Here is a 24,417-nt window from a genome sequence, read left to right as displayed (position 1 = left end):
CAGCTCATAGAGTCTCACGGCTTTCAGTATCACCTTTATGCTGATGACACACAGATCTACCTCTCTGGACCCGATATCTCCTCCCTACTAACCAAAATCCCACAATGTCTGTCCGCTATTTCATCCTTCTCCTCTGCTAGATTTCTAAAACTTAACACGAATGAAACTGAATTCATCATCTTTCTACCATCTCACTCAACCCCCCCCATCTGACCTATCCATCAAAGTCAATGGCTGCCCACTCTCCCCAGTCCCACAATCCGGCTGCCTCGGGGTAACTCTGATCTCTCCTTCAAACAACATATCCAAACCCTCTCCACTTCCTGCGGACTAAAACTCAAAAACATCTCCCGGATCCATACTTTCCTCAACCATGAATCTGCGAAAACATTAGTGCACGCCCTCATCATCTACCGCCTCGACTACAGCAACCTCCTGCTATGTGGCCTCCCCTCTAACAATCTTGCACCCCTCCAATCTATCCTAAACTCTGCTGCCCAACTAATCCACCTGTCCCCCCACTATTCCCCGGCCTCTCCCCTCTGTTAATCCCTTCACTGGCTCCCTATTACTCAGAGACTCTAGTTCAAAACTCTAACCATGGCATACAACCTGTCTCCTCCATACATCTGTGACCTAGTCTCCCGATACTTAGCTGCACACAACCTCCCATCCTTACAAAATTTACTTCTCTACTCCCCTCAAATTTCCTCTTCCCACAATCGCATACAATATTTCTCCCGTGCATCGCCCCTACTCTGATATGTTGGGGTAGAGAGTTCTACAAATTTTTGCCCAGTCTCTTTCTTATGGTGGAGTCATAAACACTGACCTTAAAGCGGATATCCTGGACTTTAAAAAAAAAAGCATGTAGTTGCTAACAGAGACTACTACCTGTCTGTCATTGACCGCTCCTACCAGAGATTCAGCTACTCCCTGTCAACAGAGCAGCAGTTTCTCTTCCTGTTGACAGGACGGGACTACTGGTGTCATGCTGATTGACAGCCTGCTCTCTGATGCCTAATTGGGGGAAGCTGGCTGTCAATCAGTATAACACCAGTAGTCCCGCCCTGTCACGGAAGAGAAACTGCTGCTCTCTTGACAGGGAGTAGCTGAATCTCTCACAGGAGCAGTCAATGATATGCACCGATTACAACAGACAGGTAGTTGCCTCTCTTAGCAACTACATGCCTTTTTTTAAAAGTCCAGGATATCGACTTTAACTGGGGCAAGTGAGGCCTGCAGCTCTTTGGATGTTGTTGTGGGGTCTTTTATGACCTCTTGTATGAGTTGTTGCTGCGCTCGTGGGGTAATTTTGGTCGGCCGGCCACTCCTGGGAAGGACTCTCACTGTGGTCCGCTGGAGTGCCAAAGCTTTAGGAATGGCTTTATAATCTTTTCAAGACTGATACATCCTAAGGCTGTGTTCACACGTTGCGTTTTTCCTCCGTTTTTTTTTCTGAAGACAAAACCTGCTCTCTTGGCAGTAAAGAAGCTGCTTGCAAAAGCAGGTTTTGCTGGTGGAAGCAAAGCTGAACTTTGGAATCCTTAAAAACGCAGCAATAAAAACGCAGCAAAATCGGCTTTTTGTAAGCAGCTTCTTTACTGCCAAGACAGCAGGTTTTTCGTGCAGAAAAAGGTTTTGCCTACGTACCCTTACACTACTATGTCAACCGCTACTTATAAGTACTGATTTATTATACAAACTTTCAAACCAAAGACATAAAAGTTTGGATATCTTTGTCTTCATGGTGTTCCTCCAAGAATACTTTCCAGTCCTATCTGACAATAAGTGTGGAAAGATGTCACTGCACACCAGGTGGAACAGCTGGCCAGGCAGTAAAACAAAGCCCAGCGAGTATGTACAGGTTTCATTAATAGATATAAAACCCGTTCACAATACTCGTTGGTCTTCATATGGTTGTACTGTCAAGTGCACTTCCCTCCGCACACTTGGGTCTCTCCATATTGTAAGGCAGCTACCGGACATACACAGTTGAAACCAGAAGTTTACATACACTATATAAAAAGACACATATGCATGTTTTTCTCAATATCTGACATGAAATCAGAATAAACCTTTCCCGTTTTAGATCAATTAGGATTACAAATTTTTTTTATATTTGCCAAATTCCAGAATAATAAGAGAGAGAGGATGTTTTATGGCATTTTTATTACTTACTGCAAAGTCAAAAGTTTACATACACTAAGATAACTATGCCTTTAAACAATTCTGGACTGCCCATATGATGATGTCATGTGTTTGGAAGCTTCTGATAGGTTTTTGGGCAACATCTGAGTTAATTAGAGACACACCTGTGGATGTATTTTAATGCACACCTGAAACACACTGCTTCATTGTGTAGCATCATGGGAAAGTCTAAAGAAATCAGCCAAGATATCAGGAAGAGAATTGTGGACTTGAACAAGTCTGGCTCATCCTTGGTACAATTTCAAGATACCTGAAGGTGCCTTGTTCATCTGTACAAACAATTATATGCAAGTAAAATCAAGATGGAATGTCCAGCCATCATACCGCTCAGGAAGGAGACGGGTTCTGTGTCCCAGAGATGAAAGTGTTTTGGTTCGGCATGTGCATATCAACCCAAGGACAAAAGCAAAAGACCTTGTGAAGAAGATGGCGGAAGCTGGTAAGATTGTCTAAATATCCACAGTTAAACGAGTACTGTATCGACATGGGCTGAAAGGCCACTCTGCCAAGAAGAAGCCATTACTCCAAAAGAAACATAAAAAAGCCAGATTAATGTTTGCAAATGCACACAGGAACAAAAACCTTAATTTTTGGAGACATGTCCTGTGGTCTGATTAAACTAAAATTGAACTTTTTGGGCATAATGACCATCGTTACGTTTGGAGGAAAAAGGGAGAAGCTTGGGAGCCTAAGAACAACATCCCAACTGAGAAACAAGGGGTGGCAGCATCATGTTGTGGGGCTGTTTTGCTGCAGGAGGGCTTGGTGCACTTCACAAAATAGATGGCATCATGAGAAAAGAAGATTATGTGGCAATACTGAAGCAACATCTCAAGACATCAGCCACAAAGTTAAAGCTTGGGCGGAAATGGGTCTTCCAAATGGACAATGACCCGAAGCATACTGCCAAAATGGTAACAAAGTGGCTTAAGGATAACAGAGTCAATGTTTTGGAGTGGCCATCACAAAGCCCTGATCTCAATCCTATTGAAAATTTATGGGCAAAGCTGAAAAGGCAGGTTGGAGCAAGGTGACCTACAAACCTGGATCAGTTACAACAGTTTTGTCAGGAAGAAAGGGCCCAAATTACGACCAACTATTGTGAGAAGCTTGTGGAAGGATATCCCAAACGTTTGACCCAAGTTATTCAGTTTAAGGGCAATGGTACCAAATACTAATGAAATGTATGTAAACTTTTGACTTTGCAGTAAGTAATAAAAATGCCTTAAAACATTCTCTATCTCTCGCATTATTCTGGCATTTGGAAAATATAAAAAATTATGGTAATCCTAACTGACCTAATACCGGAAAGGTTTATTCTGATTTCAGGTCAGATATTGAGAAAAACATGCATATGTGTCTTTTTATATGGTGTATCTAAACTTCTGGTTTCAACTGTAGTTGATGGGAGGTATGTGTCACAGAGATGGTTGTCATCTGTGATGTAATCATAGAGTGTTGTTCTAGTGCACTTAGCACTAAGAGGATTGTTTGGTGCATCTGTGGCAGGTTTTACAGGCAGTCTGAGAGATGGGCGGGTCCCGCTGCCAACATACCCCACTTCTGGGTGTGGTTAAGCGGTTAAAATGGAGTCTGTTGTTTGACACATGGTCGTGTCAAAAGGCCTCCTGTGTGATATCCAGACTGAGCCAGTGTACTGGATGCTATCCAGCCTGTGTGACCACAGGACTAGCTAACCAGAGACTTTGTCTAAAGGACTATTTTCTTTGTTTTGCCGGCATTGAAGGCTGTTAATTTTTCCTTTTGCTTGTGGACGGTTCCTGTTTTGCCTCCCAACGCACCCAAATGAGTAGTATTCCCTACAATATACAAGATAAGATGCAGAGAGAGACTTTTGCAGCCCCCTAGCCCTTACTACTTTTACAGCCATTTTACAGCACCAAAGTTCGGATCCCCATTGGTTTCTATGGGGTTCGGGTTCAAGTTCGGGTAGAGTTCTGGTACCCGAACCAAACTTTTAACTAAAGTTCGCTCAAACCCAACCATCCATGGGTCCACTCATCCCTAAATATAGATTACATTATCAAGATTTCAAGGATGAGAGGAAGTCACACCAAATCCCAAGCAAAAATGTAATCAAGCAGAATGAATGATATGAGATGAACTTAACAAGAAAGAGAATTGACGAGAGTAAGGCTCCGTTCAAACTAGTTATGTGAACATGTTTAGGAAAGTCCCTAGTGTGTTCCCTGAACATATCCATCCATGCACATGGCTTTTGCCAAAAGAATGTCCTTTTAGACTGGGCAAGTATGTCTCTGCATACATTTTATTACCTTATTACAAAGTTTAGTCTGCTGCACTTGTTTTATAATTGAGATAATGAGTGATGCGCGTCATGTGTGTTTATATAGTAACATATTGTCAGAGAAATATAGCAGGCATGTGCTAATGCCCTCTGTTTCCTCTCCACTAATACGCTTGCCAGAAGAAGGAGGCCAGTTGTGACCTTTGTTTGGTAGAACTGTTCCCCAAATGGATGTGCCAGTGGTGGTAGTGCTTCTGCAAGCAGCTTTCAAATTCTTCACCATGATTTTTTTTTCTTTTACACTACCACGTCCTTTGCCATTGTTTCTATTTCTTTCACCATAGATTCTGTACAACATTATAATAAACTTTTGAGTATCATGAAGAACCCCAGTTATTCAATCCTTGCCAAAGAATATATGACAAGAAATGCTAGGTAGGTACGTGTCGAAAAAGCAAAGTATGGTAGCAGGCCGCAGTATAGGTGTCAAATTGGACTGGTAAAACAGGTATGCACAGATAAATCTCTACATTTTTTATATAACAAAATTCAACCCCTTCCCACAAATGAGATAAGAAAATGCTAGGCATGTAGATGTCCAAAATATAGTATCTGCAACAGTTGCATTGGTGTTGGTGTGGCGTGTACAGAAATAAAATGTAACTAGTAAAACAAAATGTACAAAAACAAATAATTGCATACTAATGGAGAAAGAAAGAAGTACACCAAAAAAGGGATCACCTACAAAATTACAAATATCTATTATATGAAATATCAAAACAAAAAGACAGACAGCACATAATGGAGCTTTTGTCTAACCTCTAATGCCATTTAAAGGGAACCTGTCACCAGCAAAAAAGCTATTAATCTGCAGATATGGGGTTAATCTGCAGGTTAGTAGCATTATTATGCTGGCTGACACCTGCACGTAGTCGAACGTTGCAGGGAGAAAGTGAACTCTATTCTCCCCAGCAGCATTCGGTTTCAGTCAACGCTCTAAAAATACAGAGCAGCGGCTGTAACCTCGCCCCTGGCCCTGACTGGCAGCCGGCCCCAATGTAGAGCCAGTGTCAGTCAGGGACGGGGGTATAATCAGAGCGGTGACTGAACTCGCACTGGTGCCGGGGAGAAATCGAATGCTGTCAGGGAAAATAAAGTTCATTTTCTCCCCACAGCGATCAGCTATGTGCAAGTGCTGGGCAGGTTGGTAATGCTATTAACCAGCAGATTAAGCCCAAATCTGCAGGTTATTAGCATTTTTGTTGGTAACAGGTTCCCTGCAGGTACCTAATGCAGTATCTCAGAATATGTGATGATAAAAAACAATATTAACCGACTACATTAGACCCAAAATGAGGTGAGTACAATGTTATTAGCATGTAAGCACAAAAACGCTTGACGCGGGTTGTGAGCTTGCGTATTTTGGCCAAAATATCGACCAATACATCATGTAATGTATTTATTGTATACGTTATTATTCATCTTTTTATTGCACATTTTTCATTTTTTGCAGGATGCAGCCGGGCCTTTTAGTGTTGGTTGGGTGAACTGGGGCGTCTGTCTTGAGCGGTGCACATATATAGTGCTGGACGGCACGCTTGATTTAAAATTATAGGCGTCATTAATAGTGTTGAGCGAACATGCTCGACACTGCTCGGTACTCGCCCGAGCATCACGCTACTCGGGATGTTCGGCGAGCACCGAGCATTTCCGGGTTACTCGGGCGGGAGCTCGGGTCTCCGCCCTGCATGTTTGGCGCTCTTTACAGAGCCAATGAACATGCAGGGATTGCCAGCCAGTCACTGTAATGCTGCAGCCATGTTGGTTGTGGGCATTACAGTGATTGGCTGGCCGCACAGCGTCACCTCGAGTATTTAAAACCGGGCGCCGCCATCTTGGACACAGTCGCTCCGGATTAGACAGTGTAGGGACAGCGCTGCTGATTTAGGGAGAGATATAAACTGCAAAATAGTTAGTGTAGGGTCTGTAAAGGCTGCCAGAACAAACAAACAGTCCTTTTCAGGACTAATATCCATCCCAGATACCAGGCAGGCAGGCTGTATAGGAAACACAGTGGTTATACCAGCAAAAGCTGCATTACAGTCCTGTGTGCTCCTGTTGCTCAAATTGCTTGACTTAGCACCAGGTGTCGGGGGCCAGGAAAAATCCTTTTTTTTCCATCTAAATCCTCCTTTTTTTTTCCTCCTTCACACTGTACAAATACCCGTCTTATTAACCTTTTGGTGTGTCCCCCCTCCCCCCCACCCCAAAAAAAAGCGTGTCTCTGATTTTTCAGACACAAATATAACTGTTGAAAATAGTCTTGTGTAGGCTAGAGAAACAGAAGTGTTGTTTTGCACTTCCACGGTTCAAACCTCTGTATTATCCATTTTGGGCCATTTGTATCTAAAAAAAAAAACAGTTTGAGTGTGTCGCTCACTGTTCAGCCGCAAATATCTCTATTTAAAAAAGTGCGGTAAAAAATCTCTATTATTCAGCTGTTGGTAGTTTTTTCCGTAAAGAAAAACAGTAGTGTCTCCTGACTGTTGTGACACAAAAATATATCTGTTGAAAATAGTCTTGTGTAGGCCCGACATCCCAGTGTGGTTTCGCAGTTCCACGGGTCAAATTGCTGTACTATCCAGTTTTGGGCCTTTGGTATCTAAAAAAAAGCAGTTTGAGTGTGTCGCTCACTGTTCAGCAGCAAATATCTCTATTTAAAAAAGTGTGGTATACCCCAGTAAACAATAACTGTGGTTTTGCCATCCCACGGTAAAAAATCTCTATTATTCAGCTTTTGGTATTTTTTTCCGTAAAGAAAAACAGTAGTGTCTCCTGACTGTTGTGACACAAAAATATATCTGTTGAAAATAGTCTTGTGTAGGCCCGACATCCCAGTGTGGTTTCGCAGTTCCACGGGTCAAATCGCTGTACTATCCAGTTTTGGGCCTTTGGTATCTAAAAAAAAAGCAGTTTGAGTGTGTCGCTCACTGTTCAGCCGCAAATATCTCTATTTAAAAAAGTGTGGTATACCCCAGTAAACAATAACTGTGGTTTTGCCATCCCACGGTAAAAAATCTCTATTATTCAGCTTTTGGTAGTTTTTTCCGTAAAGAAAAACAGTAGTGTCTCCTGACTGTTGTGACACAAAAATATATCTGTTGAAAATAGTCTTGTGTAGGCCCGAAATCCCAGTGTGGTTTCGCAGTTCCACGGGTCAAATCGCTGTACTATCCAGTTTTGGGCCTTTGGTATCTAAAAAAAAAGCAGTTTGAGTGTGTCGCTCACTGCTCAGCCGCAAATATCTCTATTTAAAAAAGTGTGGTATACCCCAGTAAACAATAACTGTGGTTTTCCTCTTACACGGTTCTAATCTACTCTTTATTACCCTTTTTCCATTGATAGTGCAAGTGTAAGCTATTTTACTTCATTTACAATGGGCAAGGCGCGTGGCAAGGGATGTGGAAGTGGACGTTCTGGTGATGGTTCGTGCAGAGGACGGGGCCGTGGCCAAGGTGAAAATGTGCCACAACCAACAGCCACATCTTCTCGCTCCCACTTCTTGACCGAATTACTAGGGAAGCACAGAACAACACCAGTATTGAGAACTGATCAGTGTGAACAGGTTATTAATTGGATAGCAGACAATACTTCCAGTTACCTGGGCACCACCACCTCCGGTCTGTCTTCCACACAGTCAACTCTTAGTAGCCGTGAGTCTCGACCGCATACTCCTCCTCACCCTGATGCTCCTTCCTCCCACCATGCCGAGTGTCATCAGACAGCAAGTGATCCCACACTTGGACACTCTGAAGAGCTGTTCACTGGTCCATTTCCATATTTGGGCCCCTCGCCTGATACGCTTGAAGTGGTGGAAGAGGAGATCCCATGTTGCGATGCCCAAATATTTGAACAGCCACGGCCACAGGAAGTCGACGTTGGAAATCTGTCACAAGAGGTGGACGATGACGAGACACAATTGCCAGGAAGTGAGGAGGAGGATCGTGGTGCGCAAGTGGAAGAGGAGGAGGTGGTGGATGATCTAGTAACTGACCCAACGTGGAAGGAGGACATGCAGAGTGAGGCCAGCAGCACACAGGGGGAGGGAGGCAGAGTACCCCAACAGGCAGGAAGAAGCAGTGTGGTGGCCGCAGACAGAAGGCAGGCAACCGTTCCCCGTAACATCAACACGAGGGACGTTGCCAGTACAAGCAGTAGGTCTTCCAGAGTCTGGAATTTTTTTAAAGACTCTGCTGATAGCCCCAAAAAGGCCATATGTTCCACCTGCCATGCCAGCATCAGCAGGGGTGACAAAACTACCAGCCTGACCACCACCAGCATGATCAGGCACATGGCAGCAAAGCACCCGACTTTGTGGGGCGAAACCCAGGGTCCACGACCAGTGTCAGCGGGTGTCACCACTGCTTCTTCCACTGTTGTGCGTGCAATAGAACCCCCTGTTGTGTGTGCAAGGCAATCCCCTGTCCATACTGCATGTAAAGATGCCCCCTCCTCTCAGTCTTCATTTGTTATGGCAGTTTCTCAAGAAACAGCATCAACGTCCACCTCCACGTCCCACCGCAGCATTCAATTGTCCATATCCCAGACCTTTGAACGAAAGCGGAAATTCGCAGCTAACGCCCCACAGGCCACAGTCCTAAATTCGCACATTTCACGACTGCTTGCATTGGAAATGCTGCCTTTTAGGCTGGTGGAGACGGAATCCTTCCGCAATCTTATGGCGGTGGCCGTCCCTCGGTACTCGGTCCCCAGCCGACACTATTTTGCAATCCCCGCACTACACAAGCACGTGTCCCAAAGCATCTGCCGTGCCCTCAACAACGCAGTTACTGGGAGAGTCCACCTGACAACGGACACGTGGACAAGTGCTTGTGGCCAGGGATGGTACATCTCTCTGACGGCACACTGGGTAAACATAGTGGAAGCCGGGACCCAGTCGGACCTTGGGACGGAACACATCCTCCCCACACCGAGGATTGCGGGCCCTATGTCAGTCAGAGTTGCCCCCACAGTGTACAGCTACTGCGCATCCTCCTCCTCCTCCTCCTCCTCATGTTCAGCCTCCATCTCAGATATCACCACATCAGTTACAAGCTGGAAGCATTGCAGTACTGCCTCCGCCAAGAGGCAACAGGCTGTGCTGAAACTCATAAGCTTAGGTGATAAACCTCACACTGCTTGTGAGTTGTGGACAGCTGTGAAAGAGCAGGCAGATCTGTGGCTGAGACCGCTGAACCTACATCCCGGCATGGTCGTGTGTGACAATGGCCGTAACCTGGTGGCGGCTCTGAGGCGAGGTGAGATCACACACGTACCATGCCTGGCTCATGTGCTTAACCTCGTGGCTCAGTGGTTTCTTAAATCGTACCCCGAGTTGCCAGATCTGCTCGTGAAAGTACGCCGCCTGTCAGCTCATTTTCGCAAGTCGGCTACAGCTTCCGCCGCCCTTGCTGTGTTGCAGCAGCGTTTGCAGCTTCCGGCACACCGACTGATGTGTGATGTCCCCACACTTTGGAACTCTACCCTCCACATGTTGCAAAGGATTTGTGAGCAGAAGAGAGCAGTTGTGGAGTACCAGCTGCAACAAGGCCGTCGATATTCAGGTCAGACTCCACACATAAGACCTCAGGAGTGGACCTGGATGTCTGACATATGTACCATCCTGACAAACTTTGAGGAGGCCACCAAGATGGTGAGTGGCGATGACGCCATCATTAGTGTCAGCATCCCACTTGTCTGTCTTTTGCAACGCTCTCTGCAGAGAATTAAAGAGGAGGCATTGCAGCCAGAGTATGATGAGATGGATCAAGAAGCCGTAGCGGGCGATTACACACAGCCCAGCCTCATCTCATCCCAACGTGCATTGGGGGACAATGAGGGAGAGGAGGAGGAGGAGGAGGAGGAGGAGGAAGAACAGGAGCTGCTATCATGCGTTGTAGACGGTAGTACCTGTACAAGTGTCATACCGTCGGTTCAGCGTGGGTGGCCTGAGGACAGGGGGGAGGAGGAAGAGGAGGAGGAGGAAAGCATGGTCAGTCGTCATCTTGGTGAGGACATGGAAATCTTGCCCGTTACCAGTCTGGCACGCATGGCTGACTTTATGTTACGCTGCCTTAACCGTGACCCTCGCATTGTCAAAATGTTGGGTGACAGTCATTACTGGTTGATGACACTTTTAGACCCCCTCTACAAGGAGAACTTTCACTCTCTTATTCCTGAGGTGGAGAGGTCTACAAAAATGGGGCAATACCAGAAGGCCCTTGCTGCAGAACTCTTAAAAAAATTCCCATCTGAACATGCTAGCGGCAGAGGTCACAGTTCGTTGCCCAACCAAGGCGTACAGGCGAGAGAGATGCAACTCCAATCCAGCAGAGGCAGGGGAACACTGTCAACGTTCTGGGACAGTTTTCTGACACCCGCCCAGCTTACAGGCCCTGAGGCGCGGGGTACTCTCACAAGGAGTGGAAAGTTTCAAAAGATGGTGAGGGAGTACCTTGCCGATCGTACCAGTGTCCTCCGTGATTCCTCTGTGCCTTTTAATTATTGGGTATCCAAGCTGGACACTTGGAATGAACTCACTCTGTATGCCTTGGAGGTCCTGGCCTGCCCTGCCGCTAGCGTGTTATCGGAGCGAATTTTTAGTGCCGCTGGGGGAATTATAACTGATAAGCGCACTCGCCTGTCAACTGACAATGCTGACAAGCTGACTCTTATCAAAATGAACAAGGGCTGGATTGGGCCAGACTTCTCATCACCACCAAATGACAGCAGAGTAACATAAAGTCAAATCCACTGTGTTATTTCGGGAGGTGTATTCCCATGCATCGCTTCACACCCACACATGGGTATACGCTTCCTCATTTCGGCTGCTTTTTGCTCTTCTCCTTATCCTCAGCCTCCACGACCACTATACCACCAGGGTGACCGTGGTCCATGTTGCCAGCATTGCAAGTTCCTCTGTCCTAATTTTTGGCAGCTTTTGCTTGGAAGGCATAGGCAAAGACTATGGGAGACCCACTCCCCAATAATGGGAATAATGTTTTTAATATGCTGTACTGCATGGCTCTTGTAAGGGACATTGCAAGTTCCCCCTTCCTAATTTTTGGCAGCTTTTGCTTGGAAGGCATAGGCAAAGACTATGAGAGACCCACTCCCCAATAATGGGAATAATGTTTTTAATATGCTGTACTGCATGGCTCTGGTAAGGGGCATTAAAATCGTCTTGTTAAGCTACTGTGACCTCCACGTCTCTTCCAAGGGTCGTTAACATTGTCTTTTTATTCCACTGCGACCTCCACCACTCTTCCAAGGGGCATTAAAAGCGTCTTGTTAAGCTACTGTGACCTCCACGTCTCTTCCACAGGGCGTTGATATTGTCTTTTTATTCCACTGTAACCTCCACCACTCTTCCAAGGGGCATTAATATTGTCTTTTTATTCCACTGCGACCTCCACCACTCTTCCAAGGGGCATTAAAACCGTCTTGTTAAGCTACTGTGACCTCCATGTCTCTTTCACGGGGCATTGATATTGTCTTTTTATTCCACTGTAACCTCCAACACTCTTCCAAGGGGCATTAAAACTGTCTTGTTAAACCACTCTGAACTCCACGTCTCTTCCAAGGGGCATTAAAACCATCTTGTTAAGCTACTGTGACCTCCACATCTCTTCCAAGGGGCATTAAAACTGTCTTGTTAAACCACTCTGAACTCCACATCTCTTCTAAGGGGCATTAAAACCGTCTTGTTAAACCACTCTGAACTCCACAGCTCTTCCAAGGGGCATTGACATGTTGTTTTTAATTACCTCTAACCTCCACGACTCTTGCAACGGGCATTGCATTTCCTCCTAATTTTTGTCAGCTTTTGCTTTTCAATGCATAGGCGAACACTAAGGGAGACCCACTCCCCAATAATGGGTAGAAGGTTTTTAATACGCTGTAATCCACGTCTGTTTCAAGGGGCATTGCAGTGCCTAATCATTTTTGGAAAGGCTTCCATTCCCTGCTTAGGCCAACAGTGTACAGGAGACCCAGTTGCTATAAATGGAAAAAACGGTTTAGTTAAGGCCCTCTGACCTCCATGTCACTTCCAAGGGGCATTGGAGTGGCTCGAAATTTTTGGTAGGCATTGCATTCACTGTATGCCTTATAACTGTGTAGCTGAACCGCTCCTTTAGGTACAGAAACATATCCTACAAGACATGTGTGGTTGGCTGGCCTGATATTGATGTGAATGGTCCCTGTTCCTCCTGCTCTTTCTCCTTTGCCACCACCTCATCCATCATTCATCACCTGAAACTTTGTTTTAACGGGAATCATAGAACTGGGATAGTAGCAGGAAAACATCCAGCAATCCTCGAAGGAGGTAGAATATGCGCCAAAACGCTGACCACCTCAGGCCTAGCTGCTACTACATACATGCGCTTGCATTCCAAGGAACAGAAAGCTAAGGAGGTGGATGGCCTCATGATCATGAATAATTTACTCGTTGTGTAGGAGGCCGACCACTGCTGCTGTCTACCTTCTGAACTTTGTGTTGAAGCCTGATTGACCCAGGACCCACAATCCTCTATGTCTGGAGGACGTGTTGCATCCCAGTGTCCAACTGTGTCCCGGCTTCCACAATATTAACCCAGTGTGAAGGCGTCAGTGAGATGGACCATTCCTGGCCACATTCACTTGTCCACGTGTTTGTGGTTAGGCTGTCCTTCCCACTAAATGCACTGGGGAGGGCACAGGTAATGTTTTGGTATGCGCGCTTGTGTATAAGGCGCACCGGGACAAATAGGGGCGGCTGGGGACCGTTTATGGACACCCGGCCACCCCCACGTGGCTGGGGACTGTGTGTGTGCACCCGGCCGCGGGGCGGCTGGGGACTGAGTATGGACACCCGGCCGCCCCCTGGCGGCTGGGGACCAAGCGTGGACACCCGGCCGCCGGGCGGCTGGGGACTGAGTATGAATACCAGGCTACCGATGCAGCCATGACGTGGTGGCCAGATTCCACCTCCACATGCCTAAAAGGCCCAATTTCAAGTGCAAGCAAGCTAGCAGTATGGTATTGCAGCCTGGGGGGTGGGTGGGTGGCAGGCTGCATACTTGCGCTTGTATTGCAAGTTATGGGGAGGTACAATTGAACACTGCCCTGGGACAAGGACTTGCACGGGGATAGTCTTCCGATGCGGCAAAGATCACTTCTGATGGGCACACTTTTAGGCAGTGACCTGGGTGTCAGAGATGCTTCCAGGGGTCTTCCCCATGCTGTTCCCATGTCTTTTTAGCACTGAATGCATGTGTCACACAGCACATTGCCAGATAAGGTTGTAAAATGACATTTCCCGGTGAATGCATTTGTCACGGTTGAAAGCAATACAAACGTGCAAAAACGCATAAAAAATGCTACTTGTGAACATAGCCCAAGGTGTGGAGGAGTATTTTTGTTTTTGGTTATTTATTTTACCTTATACACAAGTCTTTACCCTGAAAAGGATGTTCCTTAACCCCTTTCCGACCTGGTCAGTAATAGTACGCACCAGGTCGGGAAGGCCGGTTCAGCGGGGGCTCCGGCGGTGAGCCCGCACTGAAGCGAGCACATGTCAGCTGATTATTGGAATTGCAATCCACCCGTGGCTGTTAACATGTTAAATCTCTGACAGTGGCATTTAACTTGTGCTTCCGGGAGTCCTAAGCCCCGCCCATCAGTGACCCCGGTCACCAATGGGTGGGCATGACAACTCAGGGTCTGCAGCAGACGCCTGTGGTTGTCATGTCTCAATTGCTATGAGCGCCACCTAGTGGTCAGCGCTCATAGCAAGTGAGCATTTCTCCTGCATACAAGAGATCTGCTCATCGCTTGTATGCAGTAGAAGCAACCAGACAACTGCTGCTTCTAGTCTCCTCTGGAGACTATAGAAGCAAGCAGAAAGTGTAAAAAAAAAAGTTTTTAAAAAAATAAAAAAAATAAAAAATATATAAAAGTTTAAGTCACCCCCCTTTCGCCCCATTCAAAACAAAATATATATATATAAAAAAAAAACACATACACATATTTGGTATCGCCGTGTTCAGAATCGCCCGATCTATCAATATAAAAGAAGAATTAATACAATCAGTAAACGGCGTAACGAGAAAAAAATTTTAAACGCCAGAATTAAGTTTTTTTGGTCGCTACAACTTTGCAATAAAATGCAATAACGGGCGATCAAAACATCGGATCTACCCCAAAATGGTATCAATAAAAACGACAGCCCGGCACGCAAAAAATAAGCCCTCACCTGGCCCCAGATCCCGAAAAATGGAGAAGCTAAGGGTCTCGGAAAATGGCGTCATTTTTTTTTGTTTTTTTAGCAAGCTTTGGATTTTTTTTTCACCACTTAAATAAAAAAGAACCTATACATGTTAGGTGTCTATGAACTCGTAACGACATGGAAAATAATGATGGCAGGTCAGTTTTAGCAATCTGTGAACGTGGTAAAAAAAGGATCCAAAAAACAACTGTGGAATTGCATTTTTTTTGCAGTTTCACTGCACTTGGAATTTTTTTCCCATTTTCCAGCACACGATATGGTAAAACCAGTGATGGTGTTTAAAAGTACAACTCGTCCCGCAAAAAATAAGCCCTCACATGGCCATATTGAACAAAAATTAAAAAAGTTCTGGCTCTGGGAAGAAGGGGAGCAAAAAAGGAAAACACAAAAACAGAAAGACCCATGGTCATTAAGGGGTTAACATATTTCACAGGAAAGCACTTTCACTTTCGTTTTTGAACATTTTATTGTGAGCCTGTAAAAGTGGCTTAATACCTCTGACCACGTTGTTGACAGCAGTGACCTGGGGGTCAGAAATGCTTCCAGGGGCGATCCCCATGCTGTCCCCATGTCATTTGAGCACTGTCACTATCGTTTTGGGCACTTTTTAGGCTTTCTACAGACTGCCGGGGGAGCCGCCGCAAAAATCTTCGGGTCTCCCATAGACTAACATTGGGCTCGTTGCTCGGGTCGAGCACTTGAGTATCACAGTGAGCTCGGCCCGAGCTTCGAGCACCCGAGCATTTTAGTGCTCGCTCAATACTAGTCATTAATAGATTGTAAGCCAGACACTGTGCATCACACCTATCTATGTGACTAGCATCCTATGCAAGCCCCATCTGCGTGCATTTGTGATAATACACAGCCATTCACATATCTGCCAATTCATGGAGGGGGTGGCTTTCGCATCAGTATTTTGCACCTGTGCTTGCCCCGCCTTTATCATGGGGGTCTGCTGCATCCTGCTTGTGCTTTGGTAATCTGACCTGGTCTTGGTAAGGCCTGTTTATTTTCTGTGATTTTTTTTTAGCAAGGAAGCACACCAACAACATCAGCATGTAATATATATATATATATATATATATATATATATATATATATATATATATATATATATATATATATATATATATATATATATATATACAGTACAGACCAAAAGTTTGGACACACCTTCTCATTTCAAGATTTTTCTGTATTTTCATGACTATGGAAATTGTACATTCACACTGAAGGCATCAAAACTATGAATTAACACATGTGGAATTATATACTTAACAAAAAAGTGTGAAACAACTGAAAATATGTCTTATATTCTAGGTTCTTCAAAGTAGCCACCTTTTGCTGTGATGACTGCTTTGCACACTCTTGGCAATCTCTTGATGAGCTTCAAGAGGTAGTCACCAGAAATGGTTTTCACTTCACAGGTGTGCCCTGTCAGGTTTAATAAGTGGGATTTCTTGCCTTATAAATGGGGTTGGGACCATCAGTTGTGTTGTGCAGAAGTCAGGTGGATACACAGCTGATAGTCCTACTGAATAGACTGTTAGAATTTGTATTATGGCAAGAAAAAAGCAGCTAAGTAAAGAAAAACGAGTGGCCATCATTACTTTAAGAAATGAAGGTCAGTCAGTCCAAAAAATTGGGCAAACTTTGAAAGTGTCCCCAAGTGCAGTTGCAAAAACCATCAAGCGCTACAAAGAAACTGGCTCACATGAGGACCGCCCCAGGAAAGGTAGACCAAGAGTCACCTCTGCTTCTGAGGATAAGTTTATCCAAGTCACCAGCCTCAGAAATCGCAGGTTAACAGCAGCTCAGATTAGAGACCAGGTCAATGCCACACAGAGTTCTAGCAGCAGACACATCTCTACAACAACTGTTAAGAGGAGACATTGTGCAGCAGGCCTTCATGCTAGGAAACCACTGCTAAGGACAGGCAACACGCAGAAGAGACTTGTTTGGGCTAAAGAACACAAGGAATGGACATTAGACCAGTGGAAATCTGTGCTTTGGTCTGATGAATCCAAATTTGAGAACTTTGGTTCCAACCACCGTGTCTTTGTGCGACGCAGAAAAGGTGAACGGATGGACTCTACATGCCTGGTTCCCACCGTGAAGCATGGAGGAGGAGGTGTGATGGTGTGGGGGTACTTTTGCTGGTGACACTGTTGGGGATTTATTCAAAATTGAAGGCATACTGAACCAGCATGGCTACCACAGCATCTTGCAGCGGCATGCTATTCCATCCGGTTTGCGTTTAGTTGGACCATCATTTATTTTTCAACAGGACAATGACCCCAAACACAGCTCCAGGCTGTGTAAGGGCTATTTGACCAAGAAGGAGAGTGATGGGGTGCTACGCCAGATGACCTGGCCTCCACAGTAACCAGACCTGAGCCCAATCGAGATGGTTTGGGGTGAGCTGGACCGCAGAGTGAAAGCAAAAGGGCCAACAAGTGCTAAGCATCTCTGGGAACTCCTTCAAGATTGTTGGAAGACCATTTCCGGTGACTACCTCTTGAAGCTCATCAAGAGAATGCCAAGAGTGTGCAAAGCAGTCATCAAAGCAAAAAGTGGCTACTTTGAACAACCTAGAATATAAGACATATTTTCAGTTGTCTCACACCTTTTTGTTAAGTATATAATTCCACGTGTTAACTCATAGTTTTGATGCCTTCAGTGTGAATGTACAATTTTCATAGTCATGAAAATACAGAAAAATCTTTAAATGAGAAGGTGTGTCCAAACTTTTGGTCTGTACTGTATATATATATATATATATAAAAAAAATATATATATATATATATATATATATATATATAAAATCACTGAGAGAACGAAAGGCAATATATGTACAAAATGGAGAATCCAAGCATGAAGTACCTATGTTGTAATATTTGAAAAGACAATTTCAGAGAATTTTAACTACAATGACAGCATACTACCAGCACATTGTGGGAGATTCCATAGTCATAAACGCGTATCGCCACTGGCATTGTGGCTTCCTCAGGAGTAGCGGTAATTAAAGCTGGAGTGGAGCTTTAAAGAAGTTGTCCAAGAAAAATTGTACAATCATCTCAAGTATGACCAAAGCACTCTTTTGTCAAATGAAATTATTTTTAAGCTTGCATTATTCTTGGCTGCACATCGTCAGGTGTAAATGATACATGTTCAGTTAAGAACAGTGCTGTTCTTTGCCCAAGAACGATCAACCTAAGAACTGTTTTCTGAGCATGGAAGTGCAGTCAGCCCGACAAAACAAGCTATTAAACAACCACCAATCGGCTTACATATAGACCATCGGCAGTTGTTTAATGGTCACTATCCAGCTGTCTAAATGAAACCTGATCACATTTGGTAAGCCTGATTGTAGGTGTTAAATGCCCACTGATCAACTAAATGTAAGCAACTGATCGACTAAATGTAAGCTGATCATTAATGCTTTAATAGTCTGTTTAGTCAAGCTACGCTTCCATGGGCACAAAACAACTGATAATATGTTTGTTCTTGGGCATGGAACATCGCAGCTTACACAGGACACAGGACAATGTGCTGCTGAGAACAATGTTTTTAAGCAAGCTTAAAGGGAACCTGTCAAAAGAAAAAATGCTATTAATCTGCAGATATGGGGTTAATCTGCAGGTTAATAGTGTAATTAGCCGGCCTGGCGCCTGCACTTAGCCGAACACTGCAGGGAGAAAATTAACTTTGTTCTCCCTGGCCGCATTAGGTTTTAGTCACCGCTATGAGTATACAGAGTGACGGCTGTAACAGCACCCCCAGCCCTGACTGACACTCGCTCTGCACTGGGGCTGCCTCTCAGTGAGGCCGGGTGGGCGGTTACAGATGCCGCTCTGTATACTCAGAGTGGTGACTGAACTCACGCCGCCGGCGCCGCCCTCGTGACTGAACCCGGAATGCTGCCGGAGGAATAAATTTCATTTTCTCCCTGCAGCGTTCGGCTATGTGCAGGCACCGGACAGGTTAATAACGCTATTAAGCTGCAGATTAACCCGATATCTGCAGGTCAACAGCGTTTTTTCTGGTGACAGGTTCCATTTAAAAATCATTTCACATGATGATTAAACATTTTGCTTGTTCATCAGTTGATTGCCACCTGTGTAGACTAGAAACGTTTGTTTCCTAGAAACACTTGTTCCCGATCATCAGCCAGTGTAAATGGGCGCTTTGAGTTAAAGGTGTTTTTCGGCCTTAGGCTGGAGTCACACGAGGATCTAGCATCCAGTGTGAGAGCATCGGATGCGATATGCTAATGACACTCAGCCCAACTCTGCTCTGAGCGGGAGTCGAATGTCAGTGCTCTGTGCTCCGATCCTCTCGCATGAGAGAATCACAGCACAGGTGTGGAGGAGACAGAGAATGTAATTTCTCCATCTCCTCCGTTACTTGTCTCGGCGTATATCGGACTGCACTGGGAAGACATCTGAGTGCAGTCTGATGTTTCACACGCACCTGTGGCACCCTGCTGTTCACAGGTACCAAAGGACCTAAAAGGGTGCATGGATGGACTCCTCCACAAGAGGCCCTCATTACAAACAAACACCTCCACCCTGCCACCTCATACCACCAGAGGGAGCCCTGTTAGGGATATATATATATGGAGGGTGGAGTCAGGCAGTTCAGTTAGTCTGAGGAGAGCGTGCTGACGGTGAGAGTAGTGAAGACGCAGCACGTCTGCTGCTGTATTGAGGGCCCCGAGTGTAGCCGGAGGCAAAGAGGAGAGGAGAGAGGAATTGAGGGGGCAGAGGAGCATCATAGGCTAACCCCAAGACACAAACCGGACACCGGGTCGGCGCCTACAGGGTTCTCTATACCCAGTAGGGACTACCGGCATACCAGGAGGATTACAGATCCCTGGTCTACCTGAAGCTAAACCCTTACAGGACTAGGAACCACGAAGGCCCTGGCGTCCAGGGATAGTGGTTGCCAAAGAAAGGTCCTACTACCAAGCGGTCAGGTGAGAGAGCAACACAACACAGAAGCTAGGCCAAGCTCCAGGCTGGCTAGAAGCTTAGAGAGAGGGAGACACGGATCAGGAGGCCTTATACCCGCTCACTGGGGGGGAAGTCCTGAAGTGCATCCTTCCTAGCAAGTACCCTGGACCATACCTGCCATTACACCAGTAAAGGTACTGAAGCGAATCCCCTGAGTGCATGTTAGTCATTCCCCCTGACCTGGCCATCTCTCACCTGCATCCCTTCCATCAACCCTGCCCCGGGGGTCCGCTCCGCCTGTGGGGAGCAGAAACATCCCAGCTGCCATCCCATCACCCCCGGAGGTCTGCAGCAGCGCCGGTAACCGTTACCGGAAACCACAGGTGGCGTCACGAAACAAACTGTACACTAAAAACCCCTTTTTCAAGAGAGACCCCAGAGTACGGGCCCGGGAGCTGACTGCCGTGACATCCTAAGCAAGGTAAAAGGCCCGGGTACCGAGTCCCCTATATCCCCCTGGGCGACACACACCCATAAACTTGTATTGGTGCATGTGACCCAAGATTTGCTGCTAATCGCAGCATGCTGCGACTCTTTTCTCATACCGAATCGGCAGGAGAAAATAATCGCTGATGTGCACTGCCCCATAGTGTAACCCTGGGACAAGTAAAACATCAGATAGCACTCGGTCATATGTTATACAGCTGTGTGAGTGAGACCTTAGGCTGCAAGTCTGCAGTCACTCACACTGAGCGTTGTGAGGATTCCCTGGTGCCGGAAGCAAGTAGATGCGTGACCACAAGTATGCAATATGTGCAGTCATGTACTGACTAGACATGCGTGGCCTCGCTCATTACAAGCAAGGCTGGATACAGCTAGTCAGAATGTGGCCGAAAGTATGCAAATTGCATGCATGCGATCACATGCTCCCAACACCGGAAAATCCTCACAGTGTGCAGTGTGCGTGATGTGAGGATTGACAAGAACGCAGTCACATTGAGTGACTGCAGACTTGCAGCCTAAGGCCATGGCCCCACTATCAGTATTTGGTCAGTATTCGGTCAGTATTTTTTCTCAGGAGTGGGAGACAAAACCAGGTGAGGAACAATCAGAGAAAAGGTATAATAGAAACAAGTCACCGATTCTGCATTTATCACCCTATCCTGGTTTTGGCTCCCACTCCTGAGAAAAAATACTGACCGAATACTGACCAAATACTGATAGTGAGGCTGTGGCCTAAAGCCAGAAAACCCCTTTAAATTGAAATTAAATGAGGTGTCCCTTTTTGCAGTGTGAATGCCTTAAATTTAGAGCACATAACTACCTGCTGCTCTTCCTTATGCCTCATCATTCTAAAAGATCAATGCAAGCACAGATAATAAAAAGAAAGATAAATTTTATTGTTAGATCTGATTTCTTGGGGCAATGATACAATATTTATCAGCATACCTCCCAACTGTCCACTAGAACTATAATGAATTATGGAAGCTGCCCCACTGTCCTGGGAAGTTGGAAGTATATCCCAACTTCAGCTGCATCTGTATCCTCAGGATACAGATACAGGTGTATCTAATGGACAGAGCATAGAACCATCAGATCTTTCCTCCACCATTCAGTCTATGTGAAGACTGAAGGTCCAGAACAGACCTTTAGGTCATCTAACAGTTTCAGGTCACGTGATTAGGTAGCTGAAAAGAGGAGCAGGACACACAGGAAAGGTGTATGTGTTTAGCTGAGTGTGTGTGTGTGTTTATCAGAGATGATTGTGAATATATGTGTTGAAGTAGCAAAGATATACATGTGTTATAGCAGAGCTGTGTGTTCATACAGCTGAATTGTTTGTGTTGATGTTGCACACTAGGAGCACACTGTGTTGATTTAGCATAGTTGATGTAGATTTGATATAGCAAATTTGTTGATATTGTAGAGTATTGTATTTGTGTTGATGTAACAGACTTGTATTTGTTGATGTAGTAGATTTATTTGTGTTAATGTAGCAAACTTGGGTTTATTTATGTAGCAGAATTATGTGTGAATGTTTATGTAGCAGAGTTACGTGTTGATGTAGAAGTTTTGTGCATGTGTCTATGACTCGCCCCCTGGGCCGTGGGGCACGCGGATCCGGGCGATAGGGGAACGATGGGGGTAGTAGTAGTGGCGGCCCGGTCCCGCAGCTCAGGGTGGTCAGGCCAATGGTAGTCTGCTATGCGCTCCAAATAATGTCCGACTACGCCACCCGTGGATTGAGGTTATTAGGAACCGCCGCTGCAAGGCAGTCCGCTGGGGCTGATGATGGGTGCAGCTGAGGTGATGTGACTCCCCACGGGAAGAGTGCAGCCCCAGGGCAGTGTAGTGGATGGTGGGAGTGATGATAGTGCGAGTCCCGGTTCTAATAGTGCTGGAGGCGCGAAGGAGCACACAGACAACAAGTTACAGTCCAGGGTCTTTACTCACAGTTCGTTTGTTCCAGGTCACTTCGGCCAGCAGTGACCGCCCGAGCCGTGCTGCGTCCACCAGGTGAGGGGCTCGGTCAACTCCCAGGCAGTTCAGGAGCATGGCACAGGACCCCCTTTTATCCTTTCTCTGGCCTGCCTCACCAGTGACCCACTTTTGTCCAGCTGCCGCGGACCTGTGCGGTTAAACGTGGGCCCCGTCCTCCGCTGTCCTATATGGTGCCTTCCTAGCAGGTTTGATGAGGTGTCGCACCAATATATGATCACGACGACCGGTCTTTGGCTGAGGGTTGTTTCTCCTCCACCAACATGGGATCCGGTACCCTTAATCTGCCTGACCCTGCACCCTGGATTCTCGTGGGTTCTTAGGGTCCCTTCCACCTTCTTGTTCCTGAGCCCTTCTGTTTCTCTGTCTCTCCTTCTTTGCAGTTCCTTTCTGTTTCTGTTCCTTTCTCTTGGAGCTGAGATGAGCCAGAATCTCAGCTCCCCTTCACCTCCTCCTCGGCCTCTTCTCCAGGCCCACTTCTCCTTCTCCTCTCAGGCCCCGGCCTCTTCCCTAGGCCTGCCTCTGGAGCAGCACTCAGCCTGAGCTGCTGCTCCCTGTCTTCTCCTCTCCACAGAACTGAACCTAGATCTAAGATGGTGCCCACCTTTTATACCTCCCTCTAGCCATGAGCCCAGGTGACCAGCAACCAATGGGCTCCTTCCTACGCTCAGGAACCGCCCCCTATCTGCCCCTACAGCACTGGGTGTTCCACCCCTCCCTCCCCACTCCAGCAGGGACATGGTCGGTCGTGCCTGCACTTCTGTCTAGTGGGAGCACCGTTGAGCTGTCCCTCGGAAATGGGGTGTGTGTGCTGCATGCAGCTAACTAAGCCCTGGTCCACATTCCATCCTTACCTGGGAGTGGAATATCACACCTCTGGTCTGAGGTGCAATACCCCTGTAGCGGCCGAACCCTCGGGGCGCTACATTCCCCCCTGGTAAAGCACAGCACGTCCTCGGGCTGGAAAAGAGCAAAAACAGTTGATTACAGGACATGCAAAGACTTTTTCAATGACTTTTTACATTAGAAACAGACATTACGGTTCAACTCCCTTTATGGGACACACTTTTCTTTTCACTAGACATTATAGAAAACTTTTTCAATACTTCCGGAACTCTTTTGTATAAAACATTATAGAAAACTTTCACATGACTATTTAGCAGCATATAAAACCTTTTCACATAAAACATTTTTTTTTTTTAAGTAAAGCACATTCTTGGATCCTTGGCCGCAGTGCAACTTGCGACCAGGTGCTCTTTCTTCTCAAAGGTGCAACAGTCCAGTAAATCTTGAGGTAGACGTTGCGGTTTTTGTATAAAAACAGTAGGGGGCGCTTTAAGAAGCGCAACTATATACATGGGATTGGCCGTTCCCAGTCCTCGGCCGGTGGGGATAGGGGAATGGCTGCTCACAGTCCTCAGCCTGCTAGGGGAAGAGGGATGGCTGTTCTCAGTCCTCAGCCAGGTTACTTAGGGGATAAGGCATAACGTTCACACAGTCCTATATCAGTCCCAACGGGGACCACACTTCAATCTAGTAACAGTCCCACACAGTTCCTTTACACCCTTACGGGTAACTATTTACAATGCCACTTGACCGTTCACTGGTAACGGTGTCTTCGTGACGCTCCTTCTTCCTCCTCATACGGACCTTCAGGCCCGTCCGGGCCCTCCTGGTACTCAGCATCCGAGTAGTGCTGTTCCTCCTCCTCTACTACTCGGCGGACGTGTAGGGCGTACCACCCCTTCACGCCTTGGTGTCGGGTTTAAGACACCACGTCGCCTGGGAATAGATCCCGCCCACGATGGCCTTCCGGTAGGTGACTCTCCACATCTCTCCTTGTCACAAACACGTCACTGATGGTCTCGGGGTCTCGGATGAAGCCCCAGCCGCGCTCCACCTGGAACTTCACCACAGTCCCGGTGACTCGGGGTCTGCGGGCAGTTCGGGGATCTCGTCGCGCCTTCATTTTCTGCTCCGCGCTCTGAACCTGCAGCTTCTCTTGCTTCACCCGCCGCTCTCGCTGGTCCTTCTCAAACATCTCCAGCTGTTGGCGGCAGGCCTCCCGCCGCTCAGCTGCGCCCGCTCGCGTTTCTTTCGTGAACCCCATCAGGTCCTCCCCTGTGGGGTCCCATTCAAACTGGGCATCTTCCAAT

General features: G+C 46.4%; 1 protein-coding gene across 3 annotated transcripts in view; it reads right to left on the bottom strand.

Annotated features, from left to right (window-relative positions):
- Positions 1–24,417, bottom strand: part of COBL (cordon-bleu WH2 repeat protein) — a 694,630-nt gene that overhangs the window by 327,402 nt on the left and 342,811 nt on the right. The gene's annotated exons all lie outside the window — the stretch shown is intronic.

The sequence above is a fragment of the Phyllobates terribilis genome, unplaced genomic scaffold, assembly GCF_046119375.1.
Source record: "Phyllobates terribilis strain yellow unplaced genomic scaffold, ASM4611937v1 Scaffold_4__5_contigs__length_816908805, whole genome shotgun sequence".
Classification (NCBI taxonomy): domain Eukaryota; kingdom Metazoa; phylum Chordata; class Amphibia; order Anura; family Dendrobatidae; genus Phyllobates; species Phyllobates terribilis.
The sequence above is the reverse complement of the archived record's forward strand: the minus strand, read 5'-3'. Positions and strand labels throughout refer to the sequence as shown.